The following is a 25,800-nucleotide window of genomic DNA, read 5'->3' on the forward strand; positions in this document are numbered from 1 at the left end:
CAGTTTGATCCATACCTTCAGCCTGTTTCTATCTTTCTTTAGTGGGGCAGGGCTGGGGGGGGAGGTACGGGGGATATAGCTCCAGAACACATTGGTAAGGTTGTCTGCCCAGGGAAGTCAGGTAGCTTCTTCCAACATGAAGACCCCAAATCTCATCTACTTTATTCTTACCTTTAGGTTCCTGGTTATTAAACAATTTGTTCTGCTTTATATCTGAATGCTTTTCAGCCCTTTTTTTTTTTAAACAACAAAAGCGTTGGGCTTTATCTTCCCCTTTTATAAAGTGGCTGTGGCAATTCTAGGGAGGCATGCTTACATGCATAAGTTCATGGTAAGTTCAGAGGAAAGGAATGTTCAAAGAAAACCCAACCCAAGGCATTGTGGGTAGTTGATATGAAAAGTTGACAAAACAATGATAAACAATGGAGGCGGGGAGAGAAATGATTAAGTGTTCTGAAGTACTGCCTCAGCATTTTATGCATTGTTAACTTTTTTTTGAAAGGGCAAATGTTTTATTGTATGTGGTTTCATGGAGAGATACTAACCCAGACTGTTGGAATAGCACTCAGCATGTATGAACAATGATCAAACTTTATAAAAAATAATAATTAAAAAGACTGTGGGTAAATATGTCAGCCTGAGATAAGACTTTCTGAACAAAATATAATACATGGGAAGCCTTCCTTGAAATGCTTTGTGGGTCTATAGAGGTCAGAAACATTAAAATAAAAGAAGTGAAGTTACAGTGCACATCTAAGTCCAAACAAGATGTGAAATAGGGAACTAAAAGCCACAAGGAAACAAAGCAAGGGGGAAAAGAAAAGCAGCCAGTCAGGAAAGGGAGAAACATCATGAGATTCTACAGGTGCCACAAAAAGGTAATTTGAGCTGAGATGCCTGAGAGATGCTTTTTTTATGTTGTAACAATAAAATGTCCCTCCATCTCAGCTGAGTCTATGCTTCATGTCCTTAGGACCAATGTAGAGGACTTCCTGTTTCAGCTCATTTGCACTCTCTCACTCCACAAAAATTATTTAAGCTTCCAGCATTATTTTAGATGCCAGGGACATATGCACAGACAGAAGACAACAGTCTCCTTGCACTCAGAACATTACACGCTAATGAGCAGAGATGACAATACAGTAAAGAAACAGAGGGTACACGTTAGAAGAGGGGACAGACATGGAGAGAAAAAAAAGCAAAAAGGGAGGGGGGAGAGAGAGTCCAGGGGAATCTGCTGCGTTAGAATGTTTATTTTAAAAATCATTATTCAATCATTAATAATAAAAAATATTATTACTCATGTGCTTAGTTATGCATATATCTATTTAGTATGGTATAGAGTAAGAAATAGAAGAGAGGGGTCTAGATGGTGGTGCACCTGGTTAAGCACACATATTAATTAAAGTGTTCAGGTTCAAGTCCCTGGTCTCCACCTGCAGGGGGAAACCTTCATAAGTGGTGAAGCAAGGCTGCAGGTGTCTTTGTCTCTCTCACTCTTTATCTCCCTCTTCCCTCAATTTCTCTCTCTTTCTCAAATAATAAATAAAAGGTAAAAAAAGAGAAAAAAAACTTTTTTTAAAAATAAGAGAGAAAAATAGAAGAGGTGAGGGAGGGAGTCAGAGCACAGCTCAGCTCTGCCAAAAGGATTGAACTTATATACTCCTGGGTCTCAGGCATACAACATCCTGTGCTCTAACAGACAGAACTATCTTCTAGCCTAGTTTTTTTTCTTTTCTTTTTAGTTTAAAGCCCTAATGACATTAAAACAAAGGTCACTTTTGATGGGACTCAAAGAAGGATAGAGTAAGTTGCTGAGATGTTTGTGACAGTGGAGAAAAATCCAGGCAGAGGAGCCAGTTGGTAGCACACTTGGTTAAGCTCACACATAGTGCACAAGGATCTGGGTTCAAGCCCCTGGTCCTCACATGCAGGGTGAAAGCTTCATGAGTGGTAAAGCAGGGTTGCAGTTGTCGCACTGTCCCTTCCCCTCGCTACATCCTCCTCCCCTCTAATTTTCTCTCTTGTCTCTATCCAATAATAAATAATAAAATACGGGCAGTAGTGCAGTGGGTTAAGCGCAAGGACCAGCATAAGGATGCCGGTTCAAGCCCCGGCTCCCCACCTGCAGGCGAGTCGCTTCACAATTGGTGAAGTAGGTCTGCAGGTGTCTATCTTTCTCTCCTCCTCTCTGTCTTCCCCTCCTCTCTCAATTTCTCTCTGTCCTATCCAACAACGACATCAACAACAACAATAATAACTGCAACAATAAAACAACAAAAGGGAATTAATCAATTAATTAATTAAAAATAATAATAAAATTAATTAAAAAGAAAAATCCAAGCTGAGATGGAGACTGTCTCAGTGGGTTAGACACATTTGAGGAAAGTCAGTGTAGCTGACAGGAGGGAACAAGAGATGGGGTATTTCATAGTGACTTAAAGAGATAACCAGATATGGACAGACTAGAGCAATGTAGCCCCTGTCCACTATTAGCTTCCAAAATTAACTTAAAAGATATAGATGGATTTTTATGAGAAAGACTCTGACAGCAAGATATCAGAAATATCATCCAGCAGTATGTCTCTGGGTTCTTGGGCATCCTAGTCTTATGTGGATAGATACAGAAATTGAGAGGGAAGGAGAGGGAGGTGAGGAGAGAAGGGGAAAGATAGGGTGAAAGAGGGGGGAGAGAAAACTGAGATAGCCAAGTGGTGGTGCACCAGCTAAACACACAGTCCTAAACACAAGTACCCTCACAAGGATCCAGGTTCAAGGCCCTGATCCACACCTTCAGGGGAGATGCTTCAAGAGCTGTGAAGAAGATCTGCAAGGATCTTTCTCTCTCCCTCTCTCTCTTTCTAAAAAAAAATTATTTAATATTGGATAGAGACACAGAGAAGTTGAGAGGGGATGGGGGTGAAAGGGAGAGAGACAGAGAGACACCTGCAGGTGGGGACCAGGGGATTGAACCTGCATCCTTGAATACTGTAATGTGGGCACTTAAACAGGTGCACCACTGCATGGCCCTCTTCTCTCCCTATCTCCCTCTTCTCTCTCAAATAAAATAGAGGGAAAAAATAACTACCAGGAGCAGTGGATTTATAGTGCTAGAATTAAGCCCCAGCTATAACCCTTGAGGTGAGTGGGAGAGGAGAGAGAAAAAGAGGAGAGACCTGAAACACTGCTTCATCACTCCTTAAGCTTTTCCCCTACAGGTGGGGAGCAGGGGCTTGAACCTGGGTCCTTATGCACTGTAATGTGTGCACTCAGTCAGGTGCACCAACACCCTTCCTCTAAGTCCTATGGTCTAATGCTAAGCTATCTCTCCAGACCTCATTGGCCTTTGGTTCAAGGAATCAAAAGTTGCAAGAGTAGTTCTCAAATGGTATGGTGTGAGACATGACATGCTAACTATTTGTTCCCAGAAGTAGTCTCATCATGCATCATTTAAAACAACAACTTTTTTAAGCCCATAGAATACTTTTAGAAACAACTTATAGATGTCCAAACCTAAAGGGCAGGCAGGCTCAAGCGAGAGAAAGAGAAAGAGAGAGAGAGAGAGAGAGAGAGAGAGAGAGAGAGAGGGAGAGAGAACATAGGACTGTGGTTACCATGACTTCCATCTCTTTCAATGAACACCAGAGATGAGACATGGATCAAGCCATCTCCATCATACCCTATTGAAAAATCACTGATTGGATTAATGCTACCAGCCAGTAAAGGTGCACTGTTCAGCATACAAAACCCATTTCATTGTGCCATCTCTTAGACAATTTACATCTTTACATAAATGAGGTTCCTGGGACAAAAATAAGGGACATACATGGCTGACACCTGTCAAGTGTATTTGTTTTGTTTGACGCATGAAAGATGCTAGAAGAAGAAATGAGCTGTCCTGGTGTTAGAGATGTTGGATAAAGAAGCACTAAGATTGGTGAGCTGGAGGATGGATAATACCTCCTGGCAGGACAAACTGTACAATAATCAGGCTTGACTCAAATCAGATGTGATTGTGTGATTGTGCCTTATCAATGCAACAGGTTGAGGCATGAGGTTCCTTTACAGGAAAAACTGTTTTGAAAGAACAAGGAAAATGTGGCTTTCTTTTTTTCCTCATCACCCATTCTAGGGTGGTGTTACATGCAATAGCTGCAAAAAAAAAAAAAAGCACTGCTTTGTTCCCAACAGTGAATAAAGGACTTGATCCTTAGATCATTACTTTACTAATTGCTAACAATCATAAATTTAGGAAGTTTCCAGCAACTTGTAGTCTTTAAACTTGTGTTTAGCAAGGATATGGATGAGGGGGGAAGTGGACAAGGGGAAGGTAGAATGGGTTGAGTTATTTCTGGGGAGGGGAGTTACAGCTGATATTTTGAGGACCTCTAAACACATTTTTACATTGTAGTGCTACATCCTTCTTGAAATGTTTCAAGGATGCAAGAAGAGAGGCTGATTTCATTTCAAAAGGAAGAAGAGTTTGTGATGCCCTATTAGCCAAGTGAGCTAAAGATGCATTTCAAAGTCTGAATAGGAGAAACTAACATCTAAACATTCAACTATGTGACAGGCAAGCATGTGCATGCAAATGGCTATGTACATTGTCAGCACCACTCTAGAGAGGAGTAAACTCAGGAAGGAGATTATTGGGGAACCTTAGGCACGAAGGGCAGTATAATGATATAAAGGTGACATAAAATATGTAGAAATAGGACATCAATGGGGACATGACATCTACCTCAAGTCACTTGTACAAGAAGCTGTTGGGCATTGACCTGTTTAAACAACTGAAGATCTTCCCTTCCCAAACAAGGTGCTTGCTACTCCAACTGCCCAGCTGACATCTCACAGATGAGTCCTTGATGACACTGTCTGGGATCTACACTACCCCCAAGGGATGGCAAAGAACTTCTAAAGGAGAAGGTCAAAAGGACAGTACCCTGCCTCTGGACAGTTCAGAGAGGTCACCCTAGTTCTGCATTCTTCATAACCCTGGTTGAGATCTTCCTTGCAGCTCCATCTCAACTCTCATATTAAATGAAAGAATTTTGGTCCACACTCCTGGAGGAGGAGAAATGTTAAGGGAAAATGACCAGAGGGCTCTGAACTCCAGTTCCATCAGGACACAGAGGGAGAAGAGGAAAAAAGTAGCAATAGATGGAGGTGAACAATTCTAAGGACCCCAAGTTCATTCTCTCTCTTCCTCTCCCTCCCTCTCTCTCTCTCTCTCTCTCTCTCTCACTGGAGGTTCACAATGGAAGGAACAAGATAGGGCTTGAGACTACCAGCTCACAGAAGATGTTAATAGAAACAAAATTGGTTGTATTTTTAAAGAAGAGGAATCATTACGACAGGCAAAAAGTGAATGTTACCTGAAGAATTATTATGCAACTTTAATCAGAATCATATAATACAATCTTATAAAACTGAACAATGTGAAGTAACAAAGGCATCACAACAGGAGGAACTACAGTGCCTCATAGGTTAAGAGTTCCTCAAATATCAGGCTGACAAGAGAATTTATTTTGGTAGTATACCTGCCTTGTCAAACGCACAAACCAGGTTCAAACCCAGTTCTCCACCCCCAACCCCCGCACTAAGACAAGCTTCAGAGCCATGATATCTTTACCTCTTACTCTTTGTCTCTCTCTTTCTACATGAGAGTACTGAATTCTTGGTGACAAAAAAAAAAAAGGAAGAATTAGACTTTAATTCATGAGGCCCTACGTTCCATCCCTAGCATCATACGTGATAGAGTGATACTCTCTCCCTCTAAATAAATATTTTTTGTTACAGAAAAAAGTATATCATAAAGATTTACCCCAGGGCATCAACAGACAATAACTTTTCCTGTTCCTGTTGGGTGGGACAACCTTAGTTCTTAGCATACTGCGTTGTCAGAAAAGCCATGATATGTTGTTTCTGTATCATTTTTACGCATAGTATTCTGACACCCCAGTATTTATCTTCCCATTTCAGTAACCCCTTCTGTGATGGTCTAATAATAATGAAGAGCAAACAGATCAAGTGGATACAGTTTTAGGTTCAAGAGTCCTTATTATGTACCTTCAAAAAGAAGGAGAAGGAGAAAAAGAAGAAGAGGAAGAGGAGGAGGAGGAAGGGAAAAGAGAAGGAGAAGGAGGAGGAGGAGGAGGAGGAGGAGAAGGAGAAGAAGGAGGAGGAGGAGTTGTTGCTGTTTATTCAGAGGAAATTACTAGGCCTTTAGCAATAAGCAAAAAGCATTTAAATCTGATGAGTATCTTCTATGAAATACAACAATGAACCTAATACAAGACCCTATTACACTCTGATCATAATAAATACAAAGAGAGACTAATAAATACAAAGAGAGAAAACAAATGACTAATACATTTTTAATAAGAAAATATTCCATTATGTTGATTGCAATCAATAAAATACAACATTGCTATAGGATCCTTAGACTGCCATCAATTGGGTGGTAAGAAAAGGTCTCCCAGAAGCTAAGAGTTGCAAAGCAACAAGGGCCAGACAGTTGATGAAAGAGAAGAACGTTCCTGGCAGAGAAGTTTAGTAGGAATGCCTCATGTTAACACACTTGGCATTTCTAAGGGACAGAAAAAATAATGCTGTGGTTAAAATACACCAAGTGAGAGACACAAAGATTAAGAGCTGAAATCAGAGAGATAAGTAAGAGTAAGAAAGCGCAGTAGTGTGCAAAGCTTTGTGCACTGATACAGAAATGAATGGCATAAGTTATTTGTTTATAAAGATCACTCTTGGGGCCAGAAAGTGGCACAGTGGGTTAAATGCACAAAGTACTAAGTGCAAGGACCCAAACAAGGATCTAGGTTTGAGCCCTACTTCCTTCCTACAAGGGATCTGTTCTATGAGCAGTGAAGCATGTCTGGAGGTCTCTCCCTCCAGCCCCCCTTCTCTCAATTTCTGTCCTATCAAATAAAAAAAATGGAAAAAAATGGCTGCCAAGAGCAGTAGATTCTTAGTACAGGTACCCCAGCAATAACCCTAGAGGCAAAGAAAAAAAATCACTTATGCTGTTATTCAGAGAACTAGATATAATGTAAGTGGGAAATGGTTAGAGTAGAAATTCAGGACTAGGTAACAGTCAGCTGCTATAGTGGGGAAAATGTGATGGTAATAGAATACTATAAAAAGGTGAAATCTGGGGGTCAGGCGGTAGTGCAAACAGGTTAAGGCATATGGTGCAAAGCGTAAGGACTGGAGTGAGGATCCTGGTTGGAGCGCCTGGCTCCCCACCTGCAGGGGGGTCATTTGACTGGCAGTGAAGCAGGTCTCCAGGTGTTTGTCTTTCTCTCCCACTCTCTGTCTCCCCTCTTCTCTCGATTTCTCTCAGTCCTATCCAACAATGACAATAGCAACAATAGTAGCGATGACAACAATAATAGTAACAACAACAACAAGGCTAATAACAAGGGCAACAAAATGAGAAAAATGGCCTCCAGGATTAGTGGACTAATAGTGCAGGCACCATGTCCCAGCAATAACCCTAGAGGCAAAAAAAAAAAAAAAAAAAGAAATCTGGGAGCCAGATTAGCTTACCTGCTAATACTCACATGCTACCATGCTCAAGGATCTAGATTCAGACCTCTGGTCCCTACCTACAAGGGGGAAGCTTCAGGAACAGATGAGTAATGCAGCAGGCATATCTCTTATGCTTTATCAAAAAGAAAGAGAAAGAGAAAAAAAGTGGCTGCCAAGGTTGGTGGACTAAGGAAACAATCTAAGTTGCAGTGATAACTTTGGCAACAAACAAAATTAAATTTTAAAAGAAGACACAATTTAATAAGGATAATTAAAAGACCTACTTTTCTTTTTTAATTTTTGTATTTATTTATTTATTTTTATATTACAAAATTACATGTCAAAGGGGTTTGAATCCACACCATTCCCACCACCAGAGTTCTGAATCTTCAGTCTCCACACTGCAATCCACCACAGTTCCCCTAAAGTTGTACCCATGGTGCAACCATTATCTCTACAGCTATCTGTCCACATTTATACATAGTTGCTCCCCTTTTTTTCTGATTCAGTCCTCTCTTCCCCTCCAAGCCATTCATGACAACATAACTACCTTCATAAGACCCTCTCCTTCTCCTTCTCTCTCTCTCTGGATGTGATGGAGCTGGAGTTCAGAGCCCTCTTCATCTTATCACTTTTCCCCCAATGGGGGTGTGGATCAAGGTTGTTTTGGGGGAGTAGAAAGTAGGAGTTCTGGCTTCTGTAATTGCTTCTCAGCTGAGCATGGACGTTGACAGGTCAATCCATACCCCTAGCCTCTTTCAATCTGCTCTGATCCACCAGGGAAAGACCTACTTTTCTGCCCACAATCTTCTACAATAATAGCATAGATAAGATGTAAAACTCATGAGTTAGCAATAACACAGGTTTCTTTAAAAGCATGAAGAGTAACACAAAATAGCAGGTTATGTCAAATTAGCACAATCTGAGACTTTCCCAATGACCAAATTTGGAATATTCTGAGTAACAAAATAAACAACATGCTATTAGAAATATAATACAAAGTACCAAATAAATACTCATGAATCCACAGTGATTAAATTAATAATTGGACAGATCATTAAATGGTGGGAGGGAGAGAAAAACTCTAGTTTATGTCAGTGGCTCCCCAGGCCCCTGTCATGAAGGTGGAGTTGTAGTCCTCTTCCATTAAGTATGGACTGTTCATCCCAAGAGTACAAGTTGGACAGGGACACTCACAGAAACAAACAAGGGGAAACCGGTCAGATGACCAAGGGGACTGTCATCAGCAATTAGTTATGTTGACAGCAGGAGTCCTCCATGATGTGATGAAAGCAGTGCTTCACTTTTTGCAATCCTTTCCCATATCCATCCACACAGCTCAAACCATGACAAAAAAAAAAAAAAAAAAAATATATATATATATATATATATATATATAGAGAGAGAGAGAGAGACAGAGAGAGAGAGAGACAGAGAGAGAGAGAGAGAGAGACATTGTATAAAACAAAACTCCCTATCAAGGTTATGGATAATAAGGAAATTCTGAGAAACTGTTATACCCCAGGAGATGTTAATGAGACATGACAACTGAAAGCCATATGCGTCCTGGGTGAAATCTTGGAACAAAAAAAAAGGACATTTTCTCTGAAAACTAAGGAAATCCAAAGTAGGGAATTTCATTAATAGCTGTATAGCAAAGGGCTCAAGAGTCAAAGTAGGGAATTTCATTAATAGCTGTATAGCAAAGGGCTCAAGAGTCTTGCCGAACACATCAGTAATATAAAATGAGAATAGGGAAAATTGGATAGAGAATATATGAAACTTTGCAACTTTACAATCTGAAACTATTTTAAATAAATTTTTATTTATTAGCCAAAAAAAAAAAAAAAAGCAGAGGGATCCTGAATTGATTCCCATCAACATAAGACTGTTCCTGGCCTCCTGGGGATAGTATAATGGCTTTGCAAAAGGAATGCCTGTCTGAGGCTCTGAGGTCCTAGGTTCAATGTTCAATCATCAGCACCACCATAAGTCAGTGTTGAACAGTGTTCTATTCTCTCTCTCTCTCTTTCTCTCTCTCTCTCTCTCTCTCTCTCTCTCTCTCTCTCCATTTCTCTCGTTAAAATAAAATAAATATTTTTTAAAAAAGAAGAATGCCAAAGTCACTTCTATTCAAACTTGCTAGGAGATAAACCCAGTGCTATGAGGTGTGCAGAAGAGCTGGGAGGCCAGCTTGAAGAGGGTTAGAGAAAAAAAGGCTCTCAAAACGTGGGCAACTTCATGAACAGGGGCTCAAAAAATGTCACAAAATAAGCAAGGACAACTGCATATTATGCTTTACCTAAAGGACACAAAAGACAAAATCACAATCTCAAAATGTAAACATATAAATAGGGTTATAATAAAGAGGGAAGATAGGTCCTTCCAAGTTTATCAGGTTGCAATATATGGTTAAAATGAAGGGATGATTACCAGTGGGAAAATACCTATTCTAGAAAATAAAGGATTTTATAATAAATATTGAACTACTTGCTCTGGGAAGGAACAACACACCGTTCTAAGCAGCAGATACTCAGACCTCTGATCAAAAGATATTATCCAGTACTTGTAGCAAATGCAGAGATGTAAACTACAAGAGAATTTCTAGGTATGAAATACTAAATTTAGTCATTCTTCTTTTCAACCAGCAATTATAAATGATGCAATTATAAATTATAAACCAGACATTTATATAAAAGATTCACTTTTAAATTTTTTGCTATTAACAGTTATTTAACCTTTATACAATGTCACCTAACTCTAAGTAGACCGTCTCAAGTATTTGATCTCTAATCCAGAACTCACTCTTTTATATATACATATATATTTTAAATATTTACTCCCTTTTGTTGCCCTTATTGTTTTTTATTGTTGTAGTTATTATTGATGTTGTTGTTGGGCAGGACAGAGAGAAATGGAGAGAGAAGGGGAAGACAGAGAGGAGGAGAGAAAGATAGACACCTGCAGATCTGCTTCATTGCCTGTGAAGTGACTCCTCTGCAGATGGGGAGCCAGGAGCTCGAACCAGGATCCTTATGCCAGTCCTTGCACTTTGCACCATGTGTGCTTAACCGATGCACTCTTATATTTAAGATTCATCTATTAGGGGGCTGAGCGGTAGCACAGAGGTTTAAACACACATGGCACACATGGTGCGAAGCGCAAGGACCAGAGTAAGGATCCTGGCTCAAGCCCAGGCTCCCCAACTGCAGGGGGTTCACTCCACAAGCGGTGAAGAAGGTCTGCAGGTGTCTATTTCTCTCTCTCCCTCTCTGCCTCCCATCCTCTCTTGATTTCTCTCTGTCCTATTCAACAACGACGACGACAGCAATAACAACAATAATAACAACACCAAGGGCAACAAAAAAGGGGAAAATAGCATTCAGAAATAGTGGATTCATAGTGCTGGCACTGAGCCCCATTGATAACCCTGAAGGTAAATAGATAAAAAGATAGATAGATAGATAGATAGATAGATAGATAGATAGATAGATAGAAAAGATTAATCTATTAGGGACTGGGAAATGGTGTACCTGGCTGAGCACATGTTACGATACAGAAGGAGCCAGGTTTGAGCCCCCAGTCCCCATGTGTAGGAGGGAAGCTATGCAAGTGGTGAAGTAGTGTTGCAGGTGAATTTGTCTCCTTCTCTATCTCCCCCTTCCCTCTCGGTTGTTGTCTTTATCCAATAAAAAAGATAATATTTTTTAAAGATTCATCTATTTATTGTATATCTGACCTCTCCCCTTTAATGCTTACTAGATATTTAGGATTTAATGTTATGTTTCCAAAACCAAATTTCTTATATCCCAGCCAAACTTATACCTCTCACTGTTTTCATCAGCCAGTTCCATGAACCTATAGCTAATCTCCCTCTATCTACCTCCTATATTCATTAGATGAGATTGTTTATAAATGGACTATCTGTTCAATTATTGAATCCATTCTATCAGCACCATCATTAGTTCAAATTCCCTAAACTATTGCTGTGCTCACTTCCCAACTAGCCCCTATGCACCCACTCTTCTTCTTACTTTCTTCTTTACCAAGTATCCAGATTCTTCTCTCCCTCACCTCCACTTTTCCTTTCTCTTTTTCTTCTTTCTTTATTTCTTTCTTTATTCCTCTCTGTCTGTCTTCCTTCCCTTCTTTTTTCCTCTTTTGTTCTTCCTCTCTTTTTTAAAATGCCATTAGTTTTTATTATTTTTATTTATTTACTATTGGATAGAGACAGAGAGAAATTGACAGGTGAGGAGGAGAGTTAGAGAGGGAAAGAGAAAAAGGGGGCAGGTGTTGGTGAACCTGATTGAGCCCACATGTTACAATGTGCAAGAACCTGGGTTGGAGCCCCTGGTCCCCACCTGCAGGAGGAAAGCTTTGCAAGTGGTGAAGCAGTGTTGCAGGTGTCTCTCTTCCTTTCTATCTTCCCCTTCTCTCTCAATTTCTGGCTGTCTCTATCAAATAAATAAAGATAATAAAAATTTTAAAAAGACAGAGTGGGAAAGAGACAGAGACATCTGCAGCCCTGCTTCACCATTTGTGAAGCTTTCCCCCTGCAGGTGGGGACCAGGGGCTTGAACCCAGGTCCCTGCACACTGTAATGTGTTCACTTAATCAAGTGTGCCACCACCTTGCCTCTTTCTTTCTTTCCCTCTTCCCTTTTTTCTCTCTTTCTTCTTTTCTTTCTTAAGAACAATAAGTATATTTTATCTAGATATAATATTTAATTTGAAAAATATTTTATCAATATTCTATTTATTAGTGATTTATAAAATTACAAGATAACAGGTGTACAACCCCAAACCATTCCCACTACCAGAATTCTCTATCCCCATTCTTTCCATTGGAAGGTACAGCAATTCTCCTAAGATTGCAGATATGGGTTGCCTAATATTTCTACAGCTATCTGTCTACATTTGTATTATTTACCCCTCCTTTTTTTCCTATGGTCTCATTTTATCTTCCTTTCCAAGTCATACATACAACTATTACTACATCCAAATGTCACTCCCTTTTTCCTTCTCTCTCTCTGGTTCCTGACAGAGTTGAGTTGAGAGCCCTATCGTCATCTCCCCCTTATCATTTCTCTCCCACTGGGATGCCTCCAAGTGTCTATGAAATCACTGGAATTTAAAATAGAGCACTAAAAAGCACTTTCAGAGATGATCAAGGCCAGCCCCCTGCCTGTTAATGTGTGTGTGTGTGTATATATATATATATATATATATATATATATATATATATATATATATATATGATCTAGGTTCAAGGTTGAAGTGTGAAGGCTCAAGTTGCAAGAGGAATTGATGGGTTAGAGGGCAGGGGAGCTTAGGGGGAGAGAAGAGAAAAGAAAAGAAAAATCTGAGGCTAAAGGAATGTATGCCCTCCCAATTAACCTTACCAAGGACCTCAAAATTCCCAAGGCAGCCCTGAATCTACCTTTATTTCTTTTGTTTTCAAATATGGATTTTTTCCCCAGGACTCATGTTAGAATTGAGCATATTCTTCCTTTGATTTATGAGAACATTCAGGGAATTTAAGGTCATGAATGTTACCAAACCATCTGGTTTCCATGCAAAGTAATTAAATAGAAAGTCTTAAGACTTAAAATCCTTACTAGACTGGTTTCAAAGGAAGACTGAATTTATTTTTCTTTACATTTAAAGTACCTATTTGTCTTATTGTAGATGTATTTATTCTAGACTGATATTAACCCCCACACACACTCACAATGCTAGGAGTAGACGTTGGTCAGAAAATATATATACAAGTAGAAATAAAAATCAGACAGTTGTGTAATAATAACTAGTAAACACTACAGTTCAAGAAATATGTGGTTAAATAATTGGACACAGAATCCTGCCCATTCAGAAATATTAAGATAGGTGCTATTTGTTTTTTATTTCAAAAACACTATGAATTGTAACAAGAAAACATAAAGCCTACATAGTTTCTTAAGTCAAGCAATAGCATGCCCATAAGTAGACATGCCCCAATTATGAAAGCAATCTTCTAGACTGGCATTAAAATGTGGGACTTAAATGCTTCCTGGAACCTCACCTCTTCAGAGCCCTACCCCACTACAGAATGACAGAAACAGGCTGGGGGTATGGATCCACCTACCAATGTCCATGTCCAATAGAGAAGCAAATACAGAATCCAGGGAAAAAAATACTCCCAGAGGTATTAATGGCAGGGGAAGTCAACCAGAGGACTCTATACCCCCATTCCAGCAGGACCTAAAGCATTTGCTACCAGAAATCTTGTTTTTATAACATCACCGAAAGGGAAGCAAGTCTGGTAAATGCTAGAGGAGGCCAGGTACTGTTTCTCTTATCTGAGAGAGAAGAGGAAAATAGGGAAAACACCTGGAAGTAATAGTAGGTGTAGGTATGACTTAGAAAAGAAGTGAAGGCAGGACCATTGGGGGAAAAATGGGTAAACAATTATATCTGTATCTATCTACAGATACAGATAGATAGATAGATAGATAGATAGATAGATAGATAGATAGATAGATAGATAAGGAATCAGCTCTTATCTATGACCTTGGGAGAACTACTTCAGTTTCCAATGGAGGAGATGAGAACACCGAACTCTGGTGGTGGGAACTATACAGAATTATATCTCTATTCTCTTACAATTTTATAAATCAACATTAGATCACTAATAATAAATTTTAAAATGTGGGGTTTATTAGCTGTTCATATATTGCATAAAGTATCTACTCTGAACATTGTACTATGATATTCATTGCCAATTCGGGACACTACTCTTTGATCGTAGCTACCAAGAGTGGGAAGATAGTGCATTGGCAGAGCACAGAACTTGCATTGAGAGGTCCTAGGGTTGATCCCTGTGCACCACAAACAACCAGAGCTGAATAATACTCTGGATAAAAACAAACAAATAAATTACACTTAATCAAGCTTTAAAAACCAGGGTCCTCAGAAGCTGGCAGAATCCCTCAACACCAGTGCTGTCTTTAAAGAAAGTCAAGATGTTGAAAGCTCTCTGCAATTCTAGGTTTTGTAATCCTTTGCAGTAGGCATATTAAGTTACCCATGATTAGTCATCTTTCTTTTTCTTTTTTGCCTCCAGGGTTATCACTGAGGCTAGGTTCTGGCACTATGAATCCACTGCTCTTGGCAGCCTTTTTTTTTTTTTTTCATTTTATTGTATAGAGCAGAGAGAAATTGAGAGAGGAGGGGGAGATAGAGAAAAAGATAGGCACCGGAAGACCTGCTTTGCAGTTTGTGAAGTGTGTCTGCCCCCCCCCACACACACACACACATGCACAAGTGAGAAGCTAAGGGGGCTCAAACTCAGATCCTTGTGTGAGCCCTTATGCTTACTACTTACAACCACCCAGTCCCAAATTAGTCATTTTTTAAGGCAAAAAATGTTTGAAATGATATTCTTGTAGATGTAAGCCAAAGTACACTCATAAAAGTAAATCATTCATCCATCCAGCAACTAGGTAACAAAGCCAATTTCTGTTAAATGAACATGATACTCAGGTCAAGGAAACCAAGAAGGAGCCAGGTACAGTGGCAAAACCCAAGCTGATTCTCTGGCTTCTGCTTAGGGTGCTGAAGCTTGCTTCCTCAGAGCAGCTCAGGGTATTGAAATGCCATCAGTGTCTGAGTCTTTCTGACTGAATCATGGCTACTAAAACAGCTTTCACTTCTGAAGGCCCAGATGTTTCCATTTTCATGTATTCTATAGATCTCTCAGAGCAAGGACAGTTTCCACATTCCATTTCTCCCAATGAAACCATAGGGTAGTGAAATTAATCTGATTACCCATGACCCAATTTGGAAATACTGCTAAAAGCCATGTGAGAGGGGATTTCTCTGGAGTTCCACTCTTCACTCTCTCAGTCACCCTCCTATTTTAATACTCTGTCTGCAAAAGTCACCTTTCAGACCCAAAATGCACCTTAGAGAGGGCAGGCATAAATTTGAACTATTGAGGGAAAAAAATGTTCTTTATCTTCCGGCATTTGGAAAATGTAATAATTAGGACTTGAAATTGTCATGAGATTCAATAACATTTTGTAACTTGATCTAGAATCATGTTCATATTTTAAAATGTTTTTAAAGATTATATATTTATTTTATGAGACCATAGCACTGCTTTGATATATGAGGTACCAGAGAGCAAACCCAGAGCCTTATCCATGTAAGTCCTCTGCAATATCTGCTGAGCTACCTTCATTTTTTAAAAGACTTTCTCTTTTTTCTTTTTAACTTTTTTATTATCTTTTATTTATTGAATATGCACAGCTAGAACTCAAAAGGGAAATAGAAAGGGAGAGAGACAGAGAGACACCAGCAGCACTGCTTCACTACTTGCAAAGCTTTCCCCCTGTAAATGGGGACCAGGAGTTTGAACCTGTGTCCTTACTCATTGTAGCATGTGCACTCAACCTGGTCCTCCAAGACTCAGCCTGCCTGCTGAGCTAACTTCTAGGTTGCCGTTTTCATATTTATGAATTCAATTCATAAGGTTAATTCTTCGCTGATTAACAAAACAAGTTCAACAACTGGTTCATCAAATAGCAGGAATATTGTTTGCTTGTGACATTTTCCATTCAGTTAGACAACTATGACTTTTCCACTTACTTCTTTTTTACCTCATTTTTATCCTCAACTCTTGATATTATTCAGTTGAATCTCTGGCCCACAGATGCAAAAACAGGACCGATTGCTACTTTGTAAAAATACCTTTACATGCTAGAAGTAACAAAGACACAAGATTCTTTATAGGAATCACTTTCTCATTTCTCTGGTTTTGAATTCACACTAAATGTCTGTCTTTAAAATAAAGGATTTAATCAGAAAAACCCTGGGTATTTTTTTAATTCTCTAATTTAATGTCTAAGATTTATAATAAGCACAATTCTATGCATAAAACATAGCCTTGAACACAATAGTATTATGACTAAATCTTTATATGAATTATGTTTATGGTAATACAACAGATTTTTTCATGGCATAGGTTAAAAGTCCACAGCCTCTAATTTGACAGGAAGTCTATTATCACTGTATACAAAATTAGACAGGAAAGAATATTAATACATTGAGAATCTAACACAAATAGGAGTCTGACTCTTCTGCTTTTTTGTTTGTGCATTTTTCTGGTTTTTTTTTTTTTTGATGAGTCTTGTTCATAGACTGTTTGACATTTGATTTATAGGCCAACTAAGGAAATAGACAAATGTACTCACATTCATTACACCAAAGACAACCAGTACAAAACTGCATTGGAACTGGAAGACTTAATCGCAGTAGATGGTAGATAAAGGCAGCTTTATCTTCTTTCTAGTTTGATTGACTCAGGTCACTTCCCCCCCCCCCACCTAATTTAGAACACATCATCTGTGCATCATACCATCCATCTTCTAACTTAAAAATGATCAGTTAATTAAAAGATGGGTAAACAGTGTTGCAGCCAGAGAAGTGCCCTCTTCAAAACAGGAGCAGAACCTTTTTGAGAAAGTTCCAAAATACACTCATCTTCTCAGTGATTTGTATGACTGTCTATTTTTAAAATGTCTCACACTGCAGTTGTGTATTTCTTGTTTTGGGTCATAACTACCAGTGAGACTCCAAAGGCAAAGCTGTTGTTTTTTTTTTAGAAGTAAGTTTTTTTTAATTATCTTTATTTATTGGATAGAGACAGTCAGAAATCGAGAGGGAAGGTGGTGATAGAGAGGGAGAGAGACAGACACCCGCAGCCCTGCTTCACCACTCGCAAAGCTTTCCCCCTGCAGGTGGGGACTGGGGACTTGAACCTGGGTCCTTGTGCATTGTAAATTGTGCACTCAACCAGGTGTGCCAACACCCGGCCCCTTTGGTTTTTTTTTTTTTTTTTTTTTTTGTGTGTGTGTGTGTGTGTGATATCTTTGGAGATGTTTGCATGAGAGACAGAAAGGGGGTGCTTTAGGTATAGCTCAAAAACTCTGCCAGGGCAAATTTCTGGAGGTCTGAAAATGTGTAAGTGTATACTTTAGATAATACCCCAGGACACCCAGAAGTTCTGAAGTGTAGTGTTCCCACCCCACCCCACATCCCCCCCAAAAATCTCTGTATACCACAGTGTTCCAACAAAGACTAGTGTTCTCGATCTTCCTAGACAATACTTTTAGTCCAACTGCATGGCAGCTATCAGGCTTAGGCAAAAATTAATAGTCATGGGCCCCTTAGAGCATACCTAAAAAGGACTGTCTCACTTCTTCTGAAATGAAGACTCCCTAGTTTCATCTGCTCTATTCTTAACTTTAGGTTCCTGTTTACTAAACAGTTTGTCCTGCTTTATATCATACACCCTTTTCAGCTATCAAGTTGTAGATGCTACCATGATGCCAACCTGACTTCCCTGGGCAGATGACTCACCAATGTGTCCTGGAATCCCCCTCTCCAGGACTCTGCCCCACTAGGGAAAAATAGAAACAGGCTGAGTGTATGGATCCACATGCCAACGTCCATGTCCAGCAGAGAAGCACTTACAGAAGCCAGACTTAACACCTTCTGTTCCCCATAAAGAATATTGATCCATATTTCCAGAGGAATAAAGAATAGGGAAACTTCCAATGGAGGGGATGAGATATGGAACTCTGGTGGTGGGAACTGTACCCCTCTTATTCCAAAATCTTGTTAATCATTTAAATGCCTAAAAAAAAAATACTTGTGTTCTGCTAAGTCTTAAGAACATGGTCTTTACATGCGTGGAAATAATCTAAGCTTGTGCAGTGAAGGTTTGATAGATGGCCCTTACAGAACTGAGTCCCTCATATATCTGCCAGGATGCCAGATTGCTAATAACCACCTCTACCACCAGTAAAGGGTGGCTTCTCAGGAACTTTCACAGAAAACAAGGGTTTGCCCCTTTATTTTTTTTGTTTTGTTTTAAGTGTGTGTTTTGTTTATCTATATTAAAGATTTAATAATATTTTCCAACTCATTACTATTGCCATTTATTTTTTATTTTCTTTTTAAATTTTTATTTATAAAAAGGCAACACTGACAAAACCGAAGGATAAGAGGGGTACAACTCCACACATTTCCCACCACCAGAACTCCATATCCCCTCCCCTCCCCAGAAGGTCTACCTTCTGTGTCCCTTCATTTGTTTTAAATCTTTATTTGTTGGATACAGACAGTCAGAAATTGAGAAGGAAGGGAGTGACAGAGAGGGAGAGAGACACCTGTAGCACTGCTTCACCACTTGTGAAGCTTTCTCCCCTGCAGATGGGGACCGAGTGGTCTCAAACCTGGGTCCTTGCGCACTGTAACATGTGTGCTCAACCAGGTGCGCTACCACCTGGCCCCACCCCTTAGTTTTTATAAAGTGTTTGAGGTGACACAGAGCTGGCCCCAATTATGAACAACCCCAAGGGCCATGGACCCCTTCCAGCATCCCTGGCATAGTCAGAGGACTGGGTTACCAGTGCATCTCTGAATCTTGGTCCCATTCCTCCTATGCCATGATCCGAGGACTTCGGTTCCAGGCAGGTATTGATGCTGAGAGCATCCTAGTCTCTGACTCAGCACCTCAGGAAACCAGACCCAGTGAATCTACAATAAATGGGGATCGAAGGGAAACACAGAAACACTGCAGTTTAGCAGCTCTTATTTGACCACAATAAGTCAAGGAAGAAATACTCCTTTTCTTATTTTACACGTGGAGGAGCTAAGGTCCAGCTAAGTCGCATGAAGGCCGACTGTGACTCTGAAGCCTCTGATGCATCCATCCACCTGCCCCAATACTTCCCTGTGATATGACAGCTGATTCTCTCTGGGTCCACAGTGTTGGCAAGTAGGAGGGTTTCATTATCTATCCTCTACCTTCCTGATTCTCACAATTAAAAAAATAGTGTCCCTACATCATCTACCTGTTAACTTCCTATAAATAAGTATCAACAGTGCCACACACTTGACAGAGCATGATTAGCATTTATGAATGCATGGAGCAAGATAAAACATTTCTTTTGAAGGATTGAGGAGGTGAAAAGACACATTCTTACAGTATTTTCCCCAGAATCAAGTGTTTACAATGACATCCCTGAATTAGGCACTTAAGATATCATTTGGCAGTTTACTTTATTTTGTTTGTTTGTTTTGTGTTTGCCAAATGCCATACATTGTTTTAATGTCAGGGAGGAAGGGAAAGTTATTTATAGGTTGAAATATAACACTATGAAAGCTTAATCGTACATACAACAACACATTCCAAATAGAGTTCTCAACACTCTATGTTAAAGTGCAAATCACTGTATGATTTCAATATCAGCATATGAGAATCTCCTTCTTAATAGAGTACCATATGTGTGACAAAGACTCCTAAGGGGGAGACAGTTAAGGGGGGGGGGGTTTGGATCTAATAATGTCAAGAATGTTTTTTCTTTTTACCTTAACCTGAAAATTTTTGTGACTAAGGTTTTCTAACACACTTTTCAGAGATCCAGAGGGTACTGCTAACCATAGAATCAAGGTTAAATGTGGTCTTATTACTTTTCACTACATGGGACTTTGACTTTGTAACTAGTCCAAGCACTTTTGTTTCTAAGATTATTATTTCTTATTTGGGCATAACCTTTTTTTTTTCTTTTTAACTTTGTCAGTCTGTGTTTTCATAGTAAGCTTCTGGATAATTATCTTTCTGGTAGTTGTAGTTTTACCAGCACAAACAATTCTTACAATTGAGTTATAGTGAGGTAGCTTCTGAATTCCATAAATAAAGGGATTATTTAGATATGTTTATTTTTAAAATTTTTTATTATCTTTACTTATTGGATAGAGACAGCCAGAAATCAAGAGGGAAGGGGGTGATAGAGAGGGAGAGAGACAAAGAGACACCTGTAGCCCTGCTTCACCACCCATGAAGCTTTCCCCCTGCAGGTGGGGACCCGGAGCTTGAACCAGGTCCTTGCACATTGTAATATGTGCACTCAACCAGGTGTGCCACCACCCAGCCCCATGTTTATTTTTTTATCTTTTAAAGTTTATGTATTATCAGATAAAGACAGAAAGAAATTTAGAACAGGGCTACAGATCAGCAGCTACTGTGTTTCTCCCCTTTCCTCTCCTGGGTCTACTAGAAATACCAAAGGAGATCATCTGGGACCACAACAAGGCAGGGCTAGAATGATTTCAGAAGCCCACCAAATCACCAGTGAGTGCAAATATGTGTGGCTCATGGACAGAGAGGAGCCTACGGAGAGGTTAAGTGGCTAGTAACAATCCATCAGTTTACCAGTCGAGGCACCACCTCAGGTCTGATTCACCAACAAAAATACAGCTGAAGGGAGGAGAGGACACCCCTAAGACTCACCAAAGACACCAAGACTCACTCACATAAAGACACCAAGAAATATCATATTTAGACTGGAAAGGAATAAGGATAAAGAAAGGATCCAGAATCTCCATTGCTACTACCCTCAGAAGCTGCACAGCAGGGGTGAGGCCCTGTGCTGACACCAGGGGACAGAGAACTGACCAGGAAACTCAAGAGAAGATCTATATCTCGGTGGCCTAGGAGTGGGGCTGTGAATTGGGAGACTTTCCATGTTGTTCTCCTGATGAGAACATAGTGAATAGTTGCATCAGAACCTACAGACTATAAATGGGACTAGTTTAGAAACTCACAGGGCCCAGCAGTGCTGCCTGGCTTGGCAAAGAAGCTGAATTGAGCCTGGAGCTTTGGATCCTTAGGGTGTGAGAGTCTTTTTGCATAACCACTGAATTATCTCTCTCCCACCCTGCTTTATCTCTTAGTCAGGAGTCAGTGAATAAGCTAAGAAGCCTACTTATAGATTAAAAGCCTTCAGTCTACCATAGCCTACAGGGAAGAAAAAGAACAAAAGAGGCTTTTAAACCACTGAGCTCTAACTCAAGGATTAAAATAATATTGAAACAACTGTCATTTTCCACAACTGTGAACCCTTTAATTACTTACTTAGACACAAGTCAATCCAGGCAAGAGTGATCAGTAATTTGAAAATTACTAAGAGAGGGACCTCATAACATACGATATAAAATGGTTAAACCAACAAGAAGAAATAGTAGAGAAATGAACCTGGACAAGAGTCCAGCTAAAAGCCTCCCAAAGGGTGAAGCACAAAGTAATGGGGTCAACATCCAAACACTAGTTAAGGAAATAATCACAAGAGTGAGTAAAGAGTTTGAAAGAATTGTCTTCAGAAATGCAGAAACAACAAATGAGACTCTAGAAGAAAACACTAATTAACTCAAGGTTATTAGAGACCTGAAAGCTGAAGTATCTGAGCTAAGAACCCATCAAACTGAACAAGCTAGAACAGTATCAGAACAGGGGAACAAAATAGATGAACTCCTAAAACCAGTAGAGGTAAGAGAGAATAGAGTAAATGAGGCTGAAGACAGAATTAGTAAGATCAAGGACAAATTAGAGAAAACTAAAAAAGAAGTAAGAGATCTCAAAAAGAAATTAAGAAACACTGAAAACAACAACAGAGACCTATGGCATGACTTCAAAAGAATCAATATATGCATTATTGGCTTACCAGAGGAAGAAACAGAGGGAGGGGTAGAAAGCATTCTTCAGGACATAATAGCTGAGAACTTCTCTAGTCTAGACAACATCAAAGATATAAAGGTTCAAGAAGCCCACAGGGTCCCAAGCAGAATTAACCCAGACTTAAAGACAACAAGACACATCATATTTAGAATGGAAAGGAATAAGGATAAAGAAAGGATCCTGAAGGCTGCAAGAGAAAACAAAGAATCACCTACAGAGGAAGATTAGCAGCATAAGATTAGCAGCAGACTTCTCCACACAAACACTATAGGCCAGAAGAGAAAGGCAAGATATCTATCAAGTACTCAATGAGAAGGGCTTTCAACCAAGACTACTGTAGACTGTCATTCAGACTAGATGGAGGCATAAAAACCTTCTCAGACTAGGAACAGTTGAAAGAATCAACTATCACCAAGCCTTCTCTGAAAGAAGTGCTGAAAGGTCTCTTATAAATAGACATACCACAATAAATAGACCATGTATCAGAACACTCTAAAAATCTACAAGAATGTTGTTGAAATATCTGTAATACTTGATATCAATAAATGCCAATGGCCTGAATTCATCTATTGAAAGGCACAGAATAGGAAGGTAGATCAGAAAACACAACCCAACAATATTCTGTCAACTGGAAGCCCACCTAACTCAAGAAGACAAACAGAGACTCAAAGGGAAAGGATGGAAAACTATCATATAGGCCAATGGCCCACAAAAAAGGGCAGGAACAGCTATTCTCATACCTGACATGATAGGCTTTAAAATAAATAAAATTTAAAAAGTTAGGGATGAACATTACTAAATGATGAACATCAGTCAATCAAGAGAAGTTAAAAATTATTAATATCTATGTAGACAATGAGAAGCCATCTAAATACATCAAACATCTACTGAAAGAGATAAAGCAATATATTAACAGCAACACAGTAACAGTAGGGGACTTCAACACCCCACTCTCTCAACTTGACAGATCATCTAGGCAGAAAATCAATAAAAACATGAGGGATCTAAATAAGGAGATAGATAAACTAGAACTATTGGACATTTTCAGAGTCATTCACCCCAAGAAACTGGGATACACATTCTACTCAAGTCCACATGGGTCATTCTCAGGGATAGACCATATCTTAGGCAACAAAGAAAGAATCAGCAAATCGAAGAGCATTGAAATTATCCCAAACATCTTCTCAGACCACTCTGGAATTAAACTAACACTTAACAATGAACAAAAGAATAGTAATAGTCCCAAAATGTGGAAGCTCAACAGTACACTACTAGCTATCAAAATATTTGGGACACAGCTAAGGTAGTACTGAGAGGGAAGATCATAGCTACACTAGCACAATCAGGAAACATGAAAAAGCACAAATAACCTGATTTCACATCATAAAGACCTAGAAGAAGAAGAATAAAGGAACCCTAAAACAACTAGAAGGACAGAAATCATAAATTAGGGCAGAAATAAACAGCATTGAAAATAAGAAAACCATACAAAAGATTAACGAAAGTAAATGTTGGTTCTTCAAAAGAGTGAACAAAATCGACAAACCTTTAGCCAGACTCACAAAACAAAAAAGAGAGAATACCCAAATAAATGGGATCATAAATGAAAGAGAAAAATATCACAACAGACACTGCAGAAATTCAACATATCATGGGAGGCTTCTATGAACAACTATATGCCACCAAGCTAGAGAAACTCGAAGAAATGAATGATTCCTAGATAACTAGGAACTTCCAAAATTATGTAAAGAGAAACTAGATATTATGAACAGGCCCATCACAGCTAATGAACTGAAACAGTTTTCAAAAATCTTCCCAAGAATAAAAGTACTGGACCAGATGGATTTACAAATAAATTCTACAAAACCTTTAAAGAAGAACTAATGCCTCTACGTTTAAAAGTCTTTCAGAAGACTGAAGACACTGGAATACTCCATTCTAGCTTCTATGAAGCCAACATCACTCTGATACCAAAAGTAGACAGGGACACAACCAAAAAGGAACACTACAGACCAATATCAATGATGAACGTAGATGCTAAAATATTGAACAAAATTATAGCTAACCAGATACAGCAGCATATTAAAGAGATTGTTCATTATGACCAAGTATGGTTTATCCCAGAAATGTAAGGTTGGTTTAATATAAATAAATCAATGTGCTCCACCACATCAACAAAAGCAAGACCAAAAACTACATGGTCATATCAATAGATGCAGAGAACTGCTTTGACAAAATACAACATCCCTTTATGATCAAAACACTACAAAAAGTAGGAATAGGTGGAAAATTCCTGAAGATAGTGGTCTATTTATAGCAACCTACGGCCAACATCATACTCCACGGTGAAGAACTGGAAGCATTTCCCCTCAGATCAATACTAGACAGGGCTGATCACTATCACCATTACTATTCAACATAGTGTTGAAAGTTCTTGCCATAGCAATCAGGCAGGAGCAAGGAATTGAAGGCATACAGATTGGAAGAGAAGAAGTCAAACACGCCCTATTTGCAGATGACATGATAGTATACATAGAAAAACCTAAATAATCCAGCAAAAAGCTTTTGGAAATGATCAGGCAATATAGGTTAAGGTGTCAGGCTACAAAATTAACATTCAAAAGTCATTGGCATTCCTCTATGCAAACACTAAGTTAAAAGAAGATGAAATCCAGAAATCAATTCCTTTTACTATAGCAACAAAAAACAATAAAATATCTAGGAATAAACCTAACCAAAGAAATGAAAAGACATGTATACTGAAAATTATGAATCACTACTCAAGGAAATTGAAAAAGACAGAAAGAAGTGGAAAGAGAAGAGATCCAAAAGGCTGAGAAACACATGAAAAAATGCTCCAAGTCTCTGATTGTCTGAGAAATGCAAATCAAGACAACAATGAGATACCACTTCACTCCTTCAGAATGTTATACATCAGAAAAGCTAACAGCAGCAAATGCTGGAGAGGTTGTGGAGTCAAAGGAACCCTCCTGCACTGCTGATGGGAATGTCAATTGGTCCAACCTCTGTGGAGAACTGTCTGGAGAACTCTCAGAAGGCTAGAAATGGACCTACCCTATGATCCTGCAATTCCTCTCCTGGGGATATATCCTAAGGAACCCAACACACCCATCCAAAAAGATCTGTGTACACATATATTCTTAGCACAATTTGTAATAGCCAAAATCTGGAAGCAACCCATGTGTTCAACAACAGATGAGTGGTTGAGCAAGCTGTGGTTATATACACAATGGAATACTACTCAGCTATTAAAAATTTTGACTTCACCATTTTCAGCCGATCTTGGATGGACCTTGAAAAATTCATGTTAAGTGAAATAAGTCAGAAACAGAAGGATGAATATGGGATGATCTCATCTCAGGCAGAAGTTGAAAAACAAGATCAGAAGAGAAAACACAAGTAGAACCTGAACTGGAATTGGCATATTTCACCAAAGTAAAAGACTCTGGGGTAGGGGGGGTGAGAATACAGGTTCAAAAAGGGTGACAGAGGGCCTAGTGGGGGTTATATTGTTATATGGAAAAATGTTATGCATGTACAAACTACTGTATTTACTGTTGAATGTAAAACATTAATTCCCCAATAAAGAAATTATAGATAAATAAGAAAAGAAAAAAACAGAAAATAAAGTGAAATACTGCATTTTAGGGAAAGAAATGTGACCTGTTATTT

General features: G+C 39.1%; 1 protein-coding gene across 5 annotated transcripts in view; it reads right to left on the reverse strand.

Annotated features, from left to right (window-relative positions):
• Nucleotides 1-25,800, reverse strand: part of SOX5 (SRY-box transcription factor 5) — a 1,357,610-nt gene that overhangs the window by 1,128,947 nt on the left and 202,863 nt on the right. The gene's annotated exons all lie outside the window — the stretch shown is intronic.

The sequence above is a fragment of the Erinaceus europaeus genome, chromosome 7 (genome assembly GCF_950295315.1).
Source record: "Erinaceus europaeus chromosome 7, mEriEur2.1, whole genome shotgun sequence".
Taxonomy (NCBI): domain Eukaryota; kingdom Metazoa; phylum Chordata; class Mammalia; order Eulipotyphla; family Erinaceidae; genus Erinaceus; species Erinaceus europaeus.